Below are 19,178 nucleotides of genomic sequence, written 5' to 3'. Positions count from 1 at the left end.
TGCACAGGCACATTGAGGCTAAAGGACTGAGCCTTCATGATAGGTGGAGGTTGTCTCAGGTATCCTACTGTCTAAAGAGTAGATTCAAAATTGTCTAGATTAATCACATCAATTATTTCAACATTAATACTCAGTAACAAATGGCTTCTGCCTACTGATTATGATTTCTCAGCTTACGGATTTTGTACCTAAAGGAAAGGTCCCTTCACACACACAGGATCTTGACCGGGAAGGACTAATGGAACATCCTTGTAAGAAGCAAAGCAATTTATCATCTCACATTCTCATGTCTGATACTTGCTGCTCTTTCAAGCATCCACAAAGACTCAAGCCTGATCCCTAGTCCCAAACACCACAGCTACAGGGATAAAAGTCTCACTTCATTGCCTCTACTCTAAAGCCACCAGGATTTTCATATATTCAATGTGGCACTAGAAACTAATAAAGACAAAAATCACCTTTATGATTAGAGGTACTGAATAATTGCCTTGCTACAAATAGAATAGTCCATTCTAGGGTCAATATGAAAGTTATTATACAAGTCAAAATATAGATGATTAACATCTGCACATTGACATTATGTATCTCTTCATTTTAGGAGGCTGAGAGGAAGGTTAAAAATATACATTTTTTTAAAAATATTCCCTCTACTGAACCAGCCCCAAAATCTAGCACTTTCATAGATGTTACAACCCATATCCTCCTGTTGCTAAAATAGACAGAAATAATTGTGGTCCTGTTTTCCCCATTTTTTTTACATTGGGTAGTTTCTAAATCCTGTCCTCTTCCTTCATTGCAATAAAGAAAATAATTGCTATGGCACAAGGTGGAACCAACCAGCTCCCTAAGGAAAGGAGAACAGCCACCCACACCAAGTATAGCTTGTGACAGGTCTTCCTCTCAGATCTGAGTAAAAATACAGCAAGTTTCATTTTTAAGCTTTGAATTCCCCTGTGAAAATCTGAATACCAATACATGGGATATATATCCAGCACCACTGGCCAGCAAAGATACAGAAGTGATTCTTCTAGGCCTGTAGGTTATTAAAACCCCTCGCAACAAAAACCTCTGTCTGTCAGTAAATGAAACACTAAATCTCAATCAGGACATAAATAACCATTTTAGGAAAGTACTTGTGATCTCAGGAAGCTCCTACTTTGCAGCACAGGTGAACTGGAAATGGGAGAAAATAGTACTGCCACCTTCAGCAGAACAATCTCCAAGCAGTGCACAGACATGACTGGATGAAATCCCAGAGTGTGCTAATATCACAGATGCTATCCATCTCTTAGAGCAGCCTGGATAATACAGCACAGCAGTTACATGCCCTGATAAGGTCTCAAAACAGTTCAGTAGCAGCTCTGAGAACTGAACCTTGGGCTCACAGGCTCCTGCTCCAGCCACCACCGCGCTGGTAACAATGAAGGATCAAAGTTTCAGAGTTATCCTGAGCATCCTGTGGACACAAAGATAACAGCAGGCCATTCCTCCTGCTAGTGTGAGCATGTAGGCATGTGTGTAACAGTTATACACAGATTCCCCTACATTTCAGAGAGGACTTTTCACTTGGAAGAAATCAGAAATGCACAAACAAGCTCAAAGCTTCCATCCATCCATCTACAGTGCAAGTCACATCCTCAGACTTCTGATTAAAAGTATTCCTCTTTTAAGAGGAACACCACAGCAGTTCCCTCTCTGGTGTCTGTCAGAAAAGAATTAAATCACAAAATGGACACTTTTCTTTTTAAAACAAATACATTTTAATAATAAACATTCATCATTTTAAAATGACATTTTAACTCAAAAATTATTCTTCTTTTCACAAACTCTGGATCAGGTTATTAACAATATATAATATTTCTTCATTTAAGACAGAGCAGCTGATAGATAAAATTATTTCTGACTTGCAGTACTCTGCATTCCAGGCTGCAAGTTCATAAACCTAAAAACAGAATTATTTCTTCAGCAAAGTAGAAAATCATAAATTGCACAGAACATTAAGTTCCTGCATGCCACCACACCAATGCCCTAAAAGTGAGGAATGTTACTTTGATGCCTTCACAGCAGCTCATGGGCTACACAGTCTTTAGTTTTCACTCCAGAAGAAATATGCAGCTTAAAAGAATTTAGGACTGGGAAGCTCATACACATGCTGAGCTATTCCCTAAAAAATATGGCCTACAAAGAGACTAGTCATGACTTAGGGAAGGTGGAGTTGACTTCTAGAAGACTGTCCATCTGGTACCCTGTCACACATGAACTGCATCATATCAATATCTGCTTCTCTACAGTTCCATGACTCGAATAATGTTCAAGCATGTTCTTCCTCCACTTCAGGGTGTTGGGTTTTTTCTGCCAATGATGCTTTTAAATTATGTTTCAGGATCCTATCCAACAGTACACAGCTTTTTCCTCAAGTGGAAGTAATTCAGGGACACAAATCTGCAGGCTGGTCTTTATGTCCATATTCTTTACAGCAGAAATACTGAGCTCTGGATGTTGGGAAGTACCATGGTGCACGTGATGCAGCAAACTGGAGCCATCAGTAACGGTCCTGTTTGTGCAGCCGGTGGCTGAAGCTGAACTGTGAAAAATACCAGAGTAGAAGAACCTGAAAAGAACAAATATAAGTACATTCAAAATTAAGCGTAGCATTTTCTTCTCTTATGGAATAAAGCCTATTAATTAGGAAATCTTCATATTAAAAAATGCTAAATAGGAGACCTTGTCAAACCCATGCTCACTCTGTACTTACTAGTGGCAACTAGACCTCAGAAGGTGCTGAGATGATCTTGCCCAGTGCTATTATGACCCTCTCTATCCTACTAGCTCCAACGGGATTTAAGAGTGCTTAAGAGTTCCAAGAGCAATCATTCCCTTTCTAAATAGTTGGCTTGACTTATGCAGCCAAAGAATATTTGTTTCTTAATTGAACTCCCTCTGCTACTTTTTTTGAGCTGAGTTAGAAACACAAGAGCCAGACTTATTCATCCCACATCTCCAAGAAGTCACAAGAAGTGGAGTTTTTCTCTACATGAACTTGGGAAGACAGCATGGGGGGCTGAATAAATACATGTGATACTGTGACACCTCCCTATTTGGTACAAACTTTTGGCTGTGCAGAACATGATAATGAGAAAGAGAAAACTACTCAATTAAAATAGACTGAAAGACACCCTTTTGTATTTCAATAAATGACTAATGCTAATAAGTTAGTACAGGATGATTTTTGTCATTTTGAAACAGCCCTACTGAGAAGCAGTTCCGTCTCCCTCCTTCTTAGATCTTCAGCAATCCTTTGGAAAGCAATACATATTTTTCTGCATATTCTCCTCTAATAGTAGCTCTTGAAATAAATGGCACCAGCAAAACAGAGACAACACCCTTATTTTTGGTTGTTGTGGCTAGTGAAAGTCCTTCCCATTTAGATTACTCCCTTCTCATCCCCAAGCCCATTGCCACACTAAAGCACTGGATCATTTGGCAAGCACACAGCCTCAGGAATGGGGCTGAGTGCTGGGAAGCTCCTGCAAGCCTGTGAGAGAAAAGGACTGCAGACATTGCTTTTTCCAGTTCTACCTGCACCCCCTTTAATGATGGAGAGGGGTGAAAACCTCAACTTGTCTCTGTTTCCTAAAGTGGAGGTTCACTTTACAAGTCTTGGGACAGAGACATTTTCTCAGCACCCATGTATGCCATGGAAAAGGGGTGCTTCTCCTCTAAGACATGCAAGCCTATTGATGGAGGAGAGAATATGTTCTGTCTCTCTGAGCTTGTAAGAGTTTAAGCAGCCTGCTCTGAAAATAAGTGTATCTGACCCAAGAAGAATGAAAGCTTCTGTGCGATTTTATTTCACATGCTTGTGGTCATCCCATTTTGCAAACTCAGCACCAGCTTTGAGAATGTGATAAATCTTAGAAAGGAGGAGAATGTGACATCAGCATGGCTGCCTTTTGGAAAAACTGTCAAACGACCTGTATGAGAACACTTTCTTTCTAGAACTGCAGTCATACAAACAACACACATAACACATGCATCCACCTTTGTCCAGAGCAACTTCCAAGCAGAGCTTCCCACAGCACCATAGGAACAGCCAGAGACCTCTGCTGTTCCTGTGGGATTTGTGAAGAAACCTGAGCCAAATTAACATCAAATGGAGTTTTACAATAACCTCATCAACACTCTGTTGCTGACAAATCAATTAGCATTGAGCACACTTAGATATTATTTTGACATACTGCAGCCAAATAACCTAAATGGCACTAGAATTAAAACGTGCCAAATTCAGGCCACTGTGCATTATAGAGGAAAGTTTAATAATGTTAAGACTGTGTGTTCAAAGGAAGCTTTTTCCCAGTAAGAGTTTATCATTCTACTGAGAACGCTGAGAACTGAATTCAAGGTTTAAAAGCTAATCAAACCAGTGAGACAAAGCAAGATGTTTTCCTATCACATTATACTGAAGAGCAAGGCTTCCCTGAGCAACAGCTCCACCTAAAATCGAGCACTGACAAGTACCAGAAGGGTGGGTTTTTCCCAAGAGTCCTTTCCTGCTGCTCTTTCCCACAGTAATAGGGAGCCTAAAACTCCACCTCTATTGCTCCCATCTCCATATTTCTCATTACCCTGCTGTTCTCATCCTGTGATACAAATCTACTTTCTCAGTACTTTAAGAATCCAGGACAAATTGTACTATTAATCTTGGTTTTCCACAGAATATATCAGACAGTAAGTGGATTAAGTTTCCATACCCTGCCTTATTGATGTCTTTTAGTATTAAGAGAAGAAGACTGGGAACAGTAGATCAATTTATAAGACAGTTTCATCTTTGGTTTCTCTGTCTGCATTTGCCTGATTATTGTCAGTTTTGATTCAGGGGTGTGGACATCAAACCATTAAAAATAATAAATCAGTCACTGGAAAGCCACAATGCACAGTGTCTTTGTTCAGTGGTCATGAGATCATGACATTGTAAAGATGCCTGTGAAAGTTTTGCTGAACTTTCCTAAAGGAGCATATCTTACCTTTTCCCTTCAGTGCAATAGGAAGACTTAAATTTTGCAGAGTTGTAAACTCAGTTACAGTTCCAGCAGGTCTTCAAGAACTGTAGCAAGAGATGTCAGACCAGTAAGCAAATAACAAGTGTAAAAATGAAAGAACAATGTTTCCCAGGGCAGTTTCTAATTCTCTGAAGACTAAAATTTCATATGCTGTCTTTTCTAAGAAGTGAATAGGATGTCATGTAAGTGGGATGTACCACTGCTATTTGAATTCCTAAAAAAATTAATTTTCTGATTTTCTATGGAGGGAAGGGGAAAGAAGACCCAGAGTTAACAGCTTTTACCAAACGGATGTAGCTAAAAGGTGGATTTTAAAACAAAGACCTAAGGGAAGAGTATAGTATGCAATTTCTATCATTCTATGCAATTACATGTGCATAGCCTGGATGATGAGAATAATTTCAAGAGTTATGCTTAGATATGTGGTAAAACAATCACAAGATAATCTCACAGCTGAACTGTTGACACCGAAGTGTTAATGCAACTTGTTTAGAAGGGATAAGAAGAAAGGACACTGCGAGGCACACAGTAAGTTGGTCTGAGGGACAAAGGTAAAATAATGCATGTTTCCTGTGTGCTTTGAGACAGGAAGAAGGAAAAGATTAAGAGTTCCAAGAGTGAGATAAAAAAAGTAAAAAATGCAAGGCTTGATATTCCTGGCTTGTGAAGAGACTGCAACTGAAAACACACCTGTGGATAGCATCACAACACTGTCTGATCCATGCATGTACTGATCATCATTGCTCTGGAAAGTCACAGAATCATAGAATGGTTTGAGTTGGAAGGGACTTTAAAGATCATCTAGCTCCAACCCCTCTGCATGGGCAGAGACACCTCCCACTAGATCAGGTTGCTCAGAGCCCCATCCAACCTGCCCTTGAACACTTCCAGGGATGGGGCTTCCATAACTTCCTTGGGCAACCTGTGCCAGTGTCTCACCACCCTCACACTAAATAACGTCTTCCTAATATCTAATGTAAATCTACTCTCTCCACTAAACAATTTATCTCAACCAAGGAGCAATAGCAAATAATAATGCAGAGCTAAAGGGAGAGAAAAAAAAAATAATTTATAGCAATTCACTAAACTATCTTTTATTAATCACTGCCAAATTGGTAACTCTAACAAACAGGAGCTAACAGAGATATTTAACATAAATTCCTCTTCATAGGTCATAAGTTATAGAAGGAAAAGAGGATTTTTCCTGAGAAAAAACTAATACTGCATTATCTCTACAATACAGCAGGATCAGTGAAAGTGGCTTTTTAAGGAGGTGACACACAAATACCTTGAGCTCCTGCTTCCTGTTTATATTTTTTAAAAAAATTTAGGCAGTACTCACAAAAAGTAATTACAAATGCTTTCAAAAGTCTTAAATATTTAACTACTCGTTCTTCACAGTATCTCTATTAAATAGATATTTCTTTGTACCCCCAATTCACATAAGAGAAACACCTTTTAAAGCTTACTTTTCAAAGTGGTTTTGTTTCTTTAATGTGGTGCTGGGAACTGCAAAAAAATACTGTATAGCTGCCTTTGCAGGTGCAGCTTTGTAGATACAGAAACAAATGAGATGCTTTCAGCTCTGATTATTACTGTTAGTCAAACCAATAGTCACTACAGGCTTGAAAATGTGGATGCAATGAAGTAAAAGGACAAAAACATATCTGCAAGTTTCCAGTCCAGCCTGAGGCTCCTTCAAAGTTCCTCATGGAGAGGAAGGGCCCTGCTCATGCCTGCACACCACGAGCACTTGACTGTGCCAAGAGCAGACTTGGCAAGTTCTTGGCACTTCACCTGCAGCTCAATCTATTGACGGGTGCTGCTTTTCTGAGCCAAATTTCCAAGGCAGAGGGAAGGAAAAGAAGACAGAAGGCTTATTTTAAATGTGACATTTCAGCGGATAAAATGTATAGAATAATTGGAAAGACTTGCAACAAGCATATAAAATTTACCTATTGATTTTGACCGAAGAATTACTGGTTGATCTAACACTAGATTGAGAAGCTCTGTAAAAAAGAATATAAAGATAGTGTAGCTAGATTAATGATTTGGATGTTCCTAGGGCATACTATTTTTTTCACAGATGATCTGAAAGATAAGTCACCTGTACCTTAATTAAATTTTTAGAAGTTACCAAATGAAGACTGACTGGGAGACAGTGGGAGAGAACAAAAGGAGAAAATGGGGTTTCAACTCCTGAATTACATGCACATGATTTTGCTTAGTCTTATTGGGTGTTCTGCTTGAGCATCTGATGGCAAGAGCTGAATCTTAAATGAGGTAACATTTAATCGAGTTTATTTTAATTTAAAAGAAAAATAAAACAGATCCAGGAAAAGTAAAGCTTAACACTAATCATTTATTTTTTAAGCCACAAACTACCTAGCAATAGGACAGGGCTATTTGGTGTCACAGAAACACAGAGCACACACACATTCATGCACATTCATTCTCCATGCTGCTGGAGTAGTAACTCTTAAAGTGGAGTGTGGTGTAGGTCTCCTGGCAATGGAAACAGTTATACTGGTTTACTGAGGTGTGGACAGAGTAAGCTCAACATGACCTTGAAATTTTAGGATACAACTTAGTTAACCAGAAAAAAAGCAAAAAATGGGCAACAATGTAATAAAACACTCACAGAATATAGTACAACAAAGTGATTAAGAGTATGGATATGAGCATTTTCATAATTATATGTAATGCTACATAAACAGTAGTGAAAGTAATGCATACAAAATGGTAATTTTGCGAGTATTTGACAACAATGAAAATCTAGGAGAGGAAATCTTTGCCTTAGCTCCTAACAGTGTTGCACTTACAGAGGAAAAGATTAAACAGAGCCTGGCTGAATGTTTCCCTCACAAAACTGATCCTTCGCAGCCAGGAAACTTAGAGAAAGGGTACACTGGATGAAATTCCAGGGTAAGTTTGCCCAGGACCAATGTTCCAACAGCTCCACTAAATGGCTTTAAAGAAATGTTCCTTTTGTTTAGGAAACTCTTTTCACTGGTAGCATCACTTCTAGTCAAAGAGAATTACTATGTACTCACAATCTGCTTCCACCTGGACTCCTGACTGGTTCTGCAGCTCTGTAGCACCTTTGCAGTGAGTGACAGACACTATCACATCAAAATTCTCATCTACTTGTCCCAAAAAGTAGCATTTTTCACCTACTTTGTATTCTCATATTCGAGCAGGTAATTCTGCAGTTCCTCTGCACTTCCAAAAACTTAAAGCAGCCATAAAGGCATCTTGACTGGCTGATTAAATTGAACTTAGAGCTGATTTTCTCTTTTAGTGTCTTTAAGTAGCCAAATCATAGCGATGAACGAATAAAAGCTGACCTGCCTTGTACGGATGTAAATGATGATCCAAGTCAAAAGGCTGAACAGGGTCTGACATCTGCTTGGAATAAAATGGAGGACTCAGTGGTATTTACTATTAGACATGGATGTGTGGACACACGTAGAGATTTATGACCCTTGCTGCACCCGCAATCCTTGGGCCAGGTTTTTGAAGGCACATAAATAAGCAAGTGATATGGCTAGTGGGATTTACCCAAGCATATGTAAACCTTAAGAATTCAACTTCCACCCAAAGTCAGTGTGTGCAAAGATGTTTTATAGATCTGAGTAGGTGCTCTCCTGCAGAGACAAGTACTTAAACACCTCTGTCATTCTGCACTGAGACCCCATGGGGTTGCTCTCAGACAACCTATACACCAACGTGATTTCTTATAAGGCAAAAACATCTGGAAGCTGTAAACATGTAAGATGTCTAATCATCAGTCCACAAATCCACTTAAATGAAGCTGAAATTAGTGGCAACTTGGGACCCATGCATTTTTGTGCCTCTGGCTTTAAACTCCTATTTCATGTCTAAGTTCCTCATCATAACATAAAAAAAAAAAAAAAAAAGGAAGAACAAAGTATTAACAAATACACATAATTTTCCCTATTTTATTCCTCAGATTATTGCTCAGAATAATTCCTCAGAAATATTAGGTAGGTTTGTTAATACTTCATAAAACCACAGAATCATAGAATGATTTGGGTTGGAAGTGACCTTAGATTCATCTAGATCCAACCCCCCTGCATGGCCAGGGACACCTCCCATTAGATCGGGTTGCTCAGAGCCCCATCCAGCCTGGCCTTGAACACTCCCAGAGATGGGGCTTCCACAACTTCCCTGGGCAACCTGTGCCAGTGTCTCACCATCATCACACTAAAGAATTTCATCCTAATATCTAACCTAAATTGCCCGTCTTCCAGTTTTAATCCATTGCCCCTTGTCCTCTCACTACAAGCCCTTGTAAAAAGTCTCTTCCCAGCTTTCCTCTAGACTCATTTCAGATACCAGTTTGTTTGCTCTGTCTTCTTGAAGGATCCTTTCTGGAATCCAGTCTGAACTAGGTTGAGCAGACTCACACTTTCAATGCTTCCAGATGCTCTCAGAGAGATGTGATGGTTTCTATACAATTAAGTAGTGAACAGCTGCCTGAAGGAGCACACTGCAATCAGAGATGACATTTTCCAGATGAGATGTAGAATGGAAAAGATGATCCATTTCTTTGGCCCACAGTGAACTTCATAAAGGATTCAGCTTTGTGCCTCATCCAAGTAACTGAAGATCTTCCAGAATATTTAATCTGAGATTTTAATCTTTGACTTTCCAAGCAGAAGGGCAAACTAGTGATTTTATGCCAATTTCTGAAATTATTGAGCCTCATAGTTGCTGTCAGCTCATTTCAAAGAGGAGTCTCATAAGCAGACAGTCCTCCCTGTAGGGCAACCATCTTTGCTGAACTTTTCTAAGGACATTCAACATGCTGGGGATAGAAAAGGACAGATTACTTATAGATTTGATGTAAATTCAGGGCATTTCAATACATACAGGTACAATGTATGATTACAGAAAGCTTTGAGAAGCAATGGGGTGTACCTACTGCTAGCAATCTGTCTTCTACTAGCTAGAATATCCTTAGCATTCTTGAAAGACTGAATCAGAAAGAACAAAGCCTCATCTGACATGTAAATGACACTGCTAGGAATCTTTGTGACTGAACTTGTCTTTGGTTAACCTGATTACAACTTTGAAAACTGTTGACTCAACATATCATCTCCAGTTTAACAGGTTCAGGGTCAAAGCCATATGCTCTGACAGGGGTGTGATATAAAAAACATCCAACTGTGACCTGGTACAGAAGCACAAATGTGTCTAATGCGACCTGAAGACAGGCACTGGTGGGCAGTGATGATCAGCTGGCAAACAGCTATGTCTCAGGACAGAGAAAGTAGGAAGAGTTCAAAAGTCAACATATGCCAAATAGTACCACTTTTCTTCAACTAACATGCTGTCATTATTGAACACAAAGGAAAACTGTGGCACTATTGCATGGAGGCTACGGGAAATGGCGACATTTTAAATAGTGACTAATAGTGTTCTCAGTTGCTTTTAGGAGAAACTAAACAGATAAATTAAATCTTCCCACATACATTTATCACTGAGTTTCAGTATCTCTCAAGGAAGATGCTGGTACAGGCATCATTGTATTTTGTTTCAGCCTGGTGTGAATACACTGAGCAGCACAGGGGGAATGTAAGCACAACATTTTTCTGAAGGACATTGAGAGCACAGCCACGTTGCTACTCGCACAGCTTTGACTTACAATGTACAGGGGGATACACTCAGAATTGTAAGTACAAGGCTAATAGGCTCACTGGAGAAAGGGGATGGTTGAGGGGAAGAAAAAGCAATCATAGAAAGAAAAATTCAATAGCAGAGCAAAAGCAGAATAACTGGTTTGAAAAGAGCTTTTCATCCCTGTGGGGCACAGACATATGAGCGGAATATCCTGAACCAGAAAGTGGTTTAAGCTAATTAAAGCATTTTCAGATTTTCATCGTCCTCTAAATAAATGACCATAAATCTCAGGGTTTCATCCATTTGGAGCATTCAGCAACACACACACACATGCAAAAGCCAAAGAAGTTATCAAAGCCCTGATGTTGTGAGATGCATATTCGATGAGAAGGGCTCAGTGTGCACCACATCAGTACAAACTGACACCAGTGCAGGCTGCAGTGTTATCTGAGTAATTCTGTAGTCAGGGAAGTTGTTCCACATTTATATCACCATAAGAAGAGAAGGTAATTTGTTCCAATGTTTCCAGCTACAAAGAGAGAGTGAAAATATCAACTCAAAGTACTTGCACGAGGAAAAAAATATGCATAGCCTACATATACACAGAAACAATGGGTGCAAATTGGAGCATAGGAGGTTCCACGTAAACATCAGAAAATACTTCTTTCCTGTGAGAGTGACAGAGCCTTGGGACAGGCTGTCCAGAGAGGTTGTGGAGTCTCCTTCACCGGAGACTTTCAAACCCCACCTGGACACGTTCCTATGTGATGTGCTCTGGGTGATCCTGCTCTGGCAGGGGGGTTGGACTTGGATGATCTGTCGAGGTCCCTTCTAACCCCTAAGATGCCGTGATTCTGTGAAAAAGAACGGTAAAACCAAACCCCCCCCGCCCCCAAATCTGGCTGTCAATGATAACAACTACTTTGAAAACAGTGAGGAAGTGCAGTTTTTACTGGAATAAATCAAAAAAGGCAAAATTCAAACACAATAATGTGGAAATGTGTCTGTTTTACTGAAAAAAAGTCATTGACATTTTGCCATATGATTGAACCCAGAACTTGATATCTTTTAGATTTTATTCTCTGATCTTTCAAATTGTTTAATTTTCTGTTTCATTTCCAGTTATATTCCACCACACAAACTTGCCAAGACTCCTCACTGTTTCCTCTTCCCTTACCTGCTATGATGTACTGAACTCTACAGAGGAAAAGGTTTTATCCTTTCCATGCTTTTATACAAAACATCTCAAATAAAATAGAATGTTTTCACAACTTTCATGCAACATATTTTATTTTGGCTTTAGAAATATGAAAAAAAAAAAATCATGTTAGTATTTCTGAAATTAGATGCATTAGAACATGATTGTTCATGTTTTTTATATCACCTCAGGCTGAGATACAATTCTGAATTCCTAGTTCAGAGCCCCCCTTATTACTAATACCTTTCTCCACATGCCCTCCTCACAGTTCCTGCAGCACAGGCTATCACTGACTCTTCTCAGACAGGTGTTTCTCCAAAAAAGTAACCTTCTTACAGCTTAAAAAATCTCACAAAATATGTTTTTTAGGGATAAAAAATTACTGAATCACAGAATCATAGGGTGGGAGAGGTTGGAAGGGGTCTCTGGAGATCATCTTGTCCAACACCTCTGCTAATGCAGGTTCATCTAGAGCAGGTGGCACAGAACTGCATCCAGGCAAATATCTTCAGAGAAGGAGACTCCACAGCTTCCCTGGGCAGCCTGTTCCAGGGCTCTGGAAGTTATTTCCTTACTTACAGGCAACCACCACAGCACTGCCTGTGGTAGGCAGGTATCATGGTCTCTGTTTTGCAATTAGGGAAATTGAGGCATGCAATTATTTGCCAGCCTGAAGGCTGGTGGTAGAGTCCACTGTGATACATGGAGACAGGTAAAAGCAAGAATCAATGAATTCACTGCAACTATCCAATTCTGTATGGTAGAAATTCATATTAACGTAGGAGGGGGGGACAACTTGGATCATCCTCGTGACTGTGAGAATTATGGATTATGACAAATGATCACACTGACTTCAAGAAGTCTTGCGAGGAAGCAGCATTCACTTTCTTCCTGCAGTTGCAAACAACCTGTGTTATGCTGGGGAAAATCCAGTCTATCTTCCAAATGCATTTTACCTGCCACAAAAAGTAACAGCTCTGAAGCGATGCACTAAAAGCAAGCAGAAGTGGAAGCCAGAATGATTTACACACAGAACTCTGTTACAAGCAAAGCTTTGGCTTTCACTTATCTTGTGCCTGACTAGGATATATTTCTCTCTGAAGGGCTGGATGTAAGGATTTGTATCAGACATAATAATGTATAAAATAAATTCTTGTTCACATCCTTGTCTATCATACTTTTTTTGGGGGGGACAACCTATACCCCTACTCCTTTATTATTTTGTCACCGACTTTGATTATTTGTACAAAGCTCCCAAACATCCAGCAGCCCAGTCAAGCAGGAACTTCAATGGAAACCTGTAAGACCTTCTCAGGAGGTTGGATGGTGTTCCCAGGAGACAGGAAGGAAAGTGGCATTTCTGAAGCTCAGCCATTTTCTGCCAATATCTGAGGTAGATTATCAGTCAACCCTACCAGTCTATAGAGATCCTCGAGATGACTTTAGCCATCATAGCATTTGTATATTTTTTAAAAAACCTTTTTGCAGAGAAAGAAGTAGTCCCCCTGAGTCCAGGGGTTTATGGGACTTGCATCACTGGTTTCAGCAGCAGCTGTAGTCAGGCAAACAGGCATATCTAGTATCTCCTGGAATGCTATTAAATGCCAAATGAATCATATAGTACTATCCCACGGGTCCTCAGTAGTTTTCCTGTACTACTTCTCCTTTATATTAAGCTGAGCTGCAAGAATGGAATCCCTAATGTGTCTTGCATGCTAAAAGAAAGGCAGAAGGGAAGTCAAGAAGAGCATATCTCAGGAGGAGACCACAGTATTTCCCTTTTTCTTGGTCAACATGGAACAATTACAATGAAAAATGTGAATATTCTTGTATACATGGTAAAACAGAAAATGTATTAATGGTACACCTTTCAAATGGGGCTTGCCTCCCTGTGAGGAATGAGTTATGCAGTGTATTTGAGTTACTGGTCTAGATAAGATTTTTACTCTATGGAGAGAAATAAACTCTTCTGTGACAGGCTTAATCTCATCCTGAGAGGATGGAGGAGACTGGATGACTCACACCTTAAAAGAGACTACTTCTTTCCACTGAAAATAAAAAGACACTTAAACAACCATCTCAGAGGAGGTTACTGCAGACCTCCAAAATCTGGAATGATGCTCACTCTGCCATTATGACTTCAAAATCCAACAGTCATCAGTAAAACTCTCTCACTATCATTATCCCACCCCATCCAAAGGCAGTTAGACCATTTACACATACACATACATATACAAGTCTCTTTACTCTCAGTCTTTACTTTGTGAAGGTCTGCTTCCTTTTAGATAAAAAAAGAGAAAAATCTGGAAAAGACAAAGCAGCTGAATTGACACACTATGTACAATAATTCTCATGCTCTCCCTTCACTTATGCATTCCCTTTTCTTTTCTTGGACATTCATCTTCCAAGTTTTAACATTATTACTTTTCTCTCCTTCAGTTTCAATGCTTTCCTTCTTTTTATCTTTTTTTTTCTTTTTTTTTTTCTTTTTTTTTTTTGGCAATGTTTTCTTCTCAGTGAGTGGGCCGATTTAAAATTCAGTTTCCTCAGGTCACCTCCTTCACTTATTTGCCCTGCCTTCCTCTTCAAGTTCTTCCTCTGCCCTTTTTTTCTCTCATTTTCCAGTCCTCTTCACCAGGACTCTCAGAGTATTCCCCCAGGAATCTCTCCCAATCTTGTTCCTGCCAGTTACTCTTACATTGAAGAAGAAAGTTAGTAAGGCCTAGTCATCCCCAATCTATGATTCCATCTGAACTATTTAATTACCATCCTAACTGGTCTTAGTGACCTGCCTACCTCTGCACCATTTAGATGTTTATTCTAAGCATATTTTATTTCATGATGCACAGCAATAAAATGTAACCTAATCAAATATAAAATACAAACTTCCATGGATGCAGGCAAAGAATCAGAGAAAGTGATCTTCATTAAGTAAAAGAGCTATTAAAAAGCCAGTATGCTGCAGGAGATAATAACTTGCTTGAAGATATTGATGACACAAAATATATTGAATAAGTATGAGGGAAAAAGAGGTACATATGTTGAGGGTAAAGATTAAACCCATTCAGATCCTTTGAGGGACTTGCTAAAGATCAGTTCTGACAAGCTAATGCTTTCTGTCAGGAATAGGTTCCCTTTGATGCATGTAAACCTCAATTTTAAGACACACACAGATAAAAGAATTCCTTAGAAGGTGTACATCAGGATAGCATTTAGAGCCAGTCTGCAAGATAAAGGGAGACAGAAACTTTTCTGATTTAATCTGGATATAAGTAGAATAAATCTGGTTTTTACTTCTTCACTGATGTTTGTAGAAACATTCACTTCTATATAGGTCACTTGGTCTCAAGTAACCAGTTTTATATGCACTGTATTCAAGAGCATTCTTCTCCCAAGGATGTAACCTGAGGAACTGGAACATCTTAAGTGCCGTAGGAAAGAAACAAGTGTCTTTAAATGACACAGTAAAATGACACAGGAAAGCTCTCTGACATGTAGAAGGTCAACACAGAGTACAGCTAAACCAGGAGAGTCTTGTATGACTTTTGTGAGAGTGCCCCTATAGCTTCTTTACACCACAAACCCTCTCCATGCATCCCAGTCCTAGTTCCAGACTCTTCCCAAGCTCCTGTGACTTTCTCACCATGACTGCACGAGGCTCTGAAATCTTCATCTCACTCTTCCCATTGTACTCAGATGCATCTTTTTCACTACTGAGAATTTGTCCCCTTTCTCGCACAGGTTAATTCCTCTGCAAAGAGAAATGAAAACCCTTCACAATGACAAGACTCCTACATCTAGAGGTAAAGAAGAGTGTGAGGAGTGCTCTGGAGTGTCCCCTCTTCCTGCCCACCTACAGCAACCCAGTTTGAGCAGATATTCAGCTGGGAAACTAGCAAAGGTAGAAATGTGCCTACACTGAGATAGAGCCAGAAAAGGCCAACCTTACACTTCAGAAAGGACACAGAAGAACTTAAGAAACATCTGCTGTACCCTGCTAACAGCCTGGGCAAGTGCTGGCACAGACATTTCATGGACCACTGTTGGCCATAAGGAATAGACACCTTGTGGGACATCAGCAAGAAAAGCCCAGTGAAGACCGTTCCACCTTCTCTGATCTCCACAGAAAACATTTTGGTGTCAAATATCTTCAGTAATTCAGAGTCCAAATGTGATCAAACTTAACCTTCACTGTTGATGACAACATGCTTAGGATGTCAGAATTATTGATTTCTCAAGAATACATTTTTTCCTTTAGATTAAAGGCAGCCATTTCTTCTTTAGGGAAAGATAAAGCTTGGTAGTTATTACACTTGCATTAAGAAAAATAGAAAAAGATATAATACCAAGAGACAAAATCTCTTTCTTCAGGTCTAATGAGTGTTAAATTAGATGTTAAACGATCCAGTGTAATAATCCTCTGAATTCAAGAAAGGCATGTGGTATCCAGCTGGCCAAGAGAGATTTTGACTATGTGCCACCACAAACGTAGACTCTCATTTAATGTCTGTGGAACCAGACCAAAACACAAACACAAATTTCACACCAATTATGTGCAAAATACTTGTTTGGTTTCAGGTCTTCGAGCTGATCTTTCATATGTTGCAGCTGACAATCAGATCCCTTTCCAGCTGTCAAAATGTGACCCACTTCTTTGCTCTTTCTGATCCAGACTGAATGACCACTGAGATGCTGAACTTTCATCTAATTTCTGACTTTCTCATGTAAATGAACTGTAACTGAGATTTAGTAACTGGCAGTAGGGATGCTTTTACCTGAGGAGAGAAAGAAAATGTGCTTGCCATAAAAAGACTATAATTTGATTACAAAAATAAAAATAACAGAGAAGAAACTTCCAGATTGGTGAATGTATTGAGACCATCATGTCATAGATGGAATCTGTTTTTCTGCTTTTGGTGTTTTTTTAAGAATATATTTCTAATTTATGAAATAAAAACTGGTTATAAAGTTCCCACTGACATGTGTTTGGTCTGTTCATACTGAGAACATGAAGTAATTTTAAATGATACCTTTTTTGTTGCTCATAATGCATTGCCACATGAGAGGACTGGTCCACAAGTTTGCCCCCTCAAGAGCTAGATGTCCCTATTTATTTTCTCAGACTATAACTTTCCATTTGTCCTCTTCATTTTCAGAGAGCTGAAAAAGAAAAGAAAGGAATATCATCTCTTGCACTTCATGATAGTCTTCACAAATATAACTTTCTTATGCTGTGTTGCAGCCTTTTCTTCACTGACCACATTCACAACAGCTAGCAAACACAAACAATGTGCTGTAGCATAATTACAAAAAAAAAAAAAATCTCTAACACTCTTTATTATGAAAATATTGTGCAACTTAGTAAAAGGATACACTTACCTTGTGCTTAGGTTTGTAGATGGAGAAACATCTTTGATTCCTGTTACACGGATCAGGTGGATCAGACTGCCTAAACTTTAGGGCATCCAAGAACATCATACACACCAGCTGCTGGCAGAAGGGTGGGAGATGGTTCCATGTCTGGTTGCTTTCTTTGTGATGCTATCTTGAAAATGAAGAGATTTCTTTTGCTTTTTTATCACAATCTTGCAAAAAGCACAGATGCAACTATTGGCAGGATTTCCCTTTCAGGGTATTTTTCCATTAATGTTGAGTGAATTTTTGAGGTATTTCATTTTCTTTCTGATCTCCTGTCTTTTAGGCTTTCTTAAATCCTAATGTAATCAATTTCCAGAAGTAAACAGGAATGAAAAGAAAACAATACTGCCTCTTATTTCCCAGGATTTTTCTATTCTGCTTATTTGTGCTCATCCTCCAGGTTTCTTCAGGAAGAATCACCAGTGTTTCAGCTAAAGACAGATTTTGTAAAAACAAAGATGCTTAAATGACATATTTCCCTTTAATATGACATGTTTGAATGTTAGAACCAACTAACCACACAGGAAAATCTTTCCCTTGTTATTTCATCTTTCTCTGTTGACAAAATGAAATGTCTTGAGTACAAATGTACTAGAAAAAAAAAAAAAAAAAAGCCACCACATAAACACTGTGCAGAGAAAACATCCACAGGGGCACAGATCTGATCATTGTTATCAAGTTTCTATAGAATTACCCACTTCGTATCTATATGGCAAGTGCAACATCTTAATAATAATTACACTAACAAATCCAATATGGAGAGGAACTTGTTCCATTGGACGTGCTCACCTGCCTCTGGTTCCTACCCAGGCAGCAGGTCAGCCACCCTCACCAGCACCAGGTCTCAACCTTGCACAGACACAGACACCTCTCACCAGCTCCTTTATTTTCAGTTAAAGTGTTGATCTTCCCTGTGAACTACACCTGAGAGGGTTTGTACTCAAGTAACTCAGAGCTAAACTCATGGAAATGCTAATTTGTAGCAGGGTTACAAGTAAAACAAGAGGGTAGAGCCCAGATGTGAAGCCATCATCCTGACTGGGAGGTAAGTAAACATCCTCTGGCCACAAAGAAGCAGACCTATGCAAACACACCAAGCCGGCCATTCCATCTCACAAGATAATAGTTTAAGGATGGCAGAACACTTTTCTTGGTCAAAAGGATATCTGCTGGCACAGAAAGGAGTCAAATTCAGAGGAGTTTTCTGAAGAACAAACACCAGGGGTTACCCAATGTGGGCAGGAGGCCAGGACGCAGTTTTCAGGGGTACAAGGAACACCCCCAGCAGAACAAAGACTGACTTTGCACTGTCCCTTTTATCTTAATGCACAGTCAGTGCCCTGTAACCACACTGAAAGTACTTGGGCCCAACTGTATCTGAGTTGGAATTTCATTTCTCAACACTCAAAACCAATTATTAACTTACATGAGGAAGATACAGCTCTGGCATTTTTATAAGCATAGATTCATTTGGATTTTGTGAAAACGTGGCCAGATACCACTATGGCCACCTTTCTGGGAATCCTCCTCAGAGCCTGCATCTGCTGGATTGTCCATCCTGCCTTACGTAATACTGGAAGCTCCTTTAGCTATAGCCACGGGAAAGTGCTTTCAGAGTCATTTGGGAGACCAGTATCTTTTTCAAATTTGATTTAGACTCTTAATTTATTAAGAATCAGAGCAAGCTGATGATACTAGGAGTCACAGAGCTGCCTGTGAAAATGTGAGGAGTTTGCTCTTCCAGAAAGTTTTTGGATGTCTCAGATGGGTAACCAGTAAAACAAATTAGAAAAATATGCAAATGTATAACGTACACCTATTTTTAAAATGTTTTAAACAAGCATGAGTCAGGCATT

The 19,178-nt window shown here is 39.4% G+C and overlaps 1 protein-coding gene and 1 long non-coding RNA gene across 2 annotated transcripts in view; both read right to left on the bottom strand.

The window, feature by feature from the left end:
- DLG2 (discs large MAGUK scaffold protein 2) overlaps nucleotides 1-19,178 on the bottom strand; it is a 1,033,121-nt gene that overhangs the window by 967,456 nt on the left and 46,487 nt on the right. The gene's annotated exons all lie outside the window — the stretch shown is intronic.
- LOC127385406 (uncharacterized) lies at nucleotides 1,818-17,753 on the bottom strand. The gene is made up of 3 exons (XR_007889669.1): nucleotides 17,284-17,753; nucleotides 16,935-17,064; nucleotides 1,818-2,611 (listed from the first exon to the last, which is right to left on the bottom strand). It is a non-coding gene; the product is annotated as an uncharacterized LOC127385406 (long non-coding RNA).

Source organism: Apus apus, chromosome 1 (assembly GCF_020740795.1).
Source record: "Apus apus isolate bApuApu2 chromosome 1, bApuApu2.pri.cur, whole genome shotgun sequence".
In the NCBI taxonomy this organism is placed as follows: domain Eukaryota; kingdom Metazoa; phylum Chordata; class Aves; order Apodiformes; family Apodidae; genus Apus; species Apus apus.
Note: the sequence above shows the minus strand (reverse complement) of the source record. Positions and strands in the feature narration are given on the sequence as shown.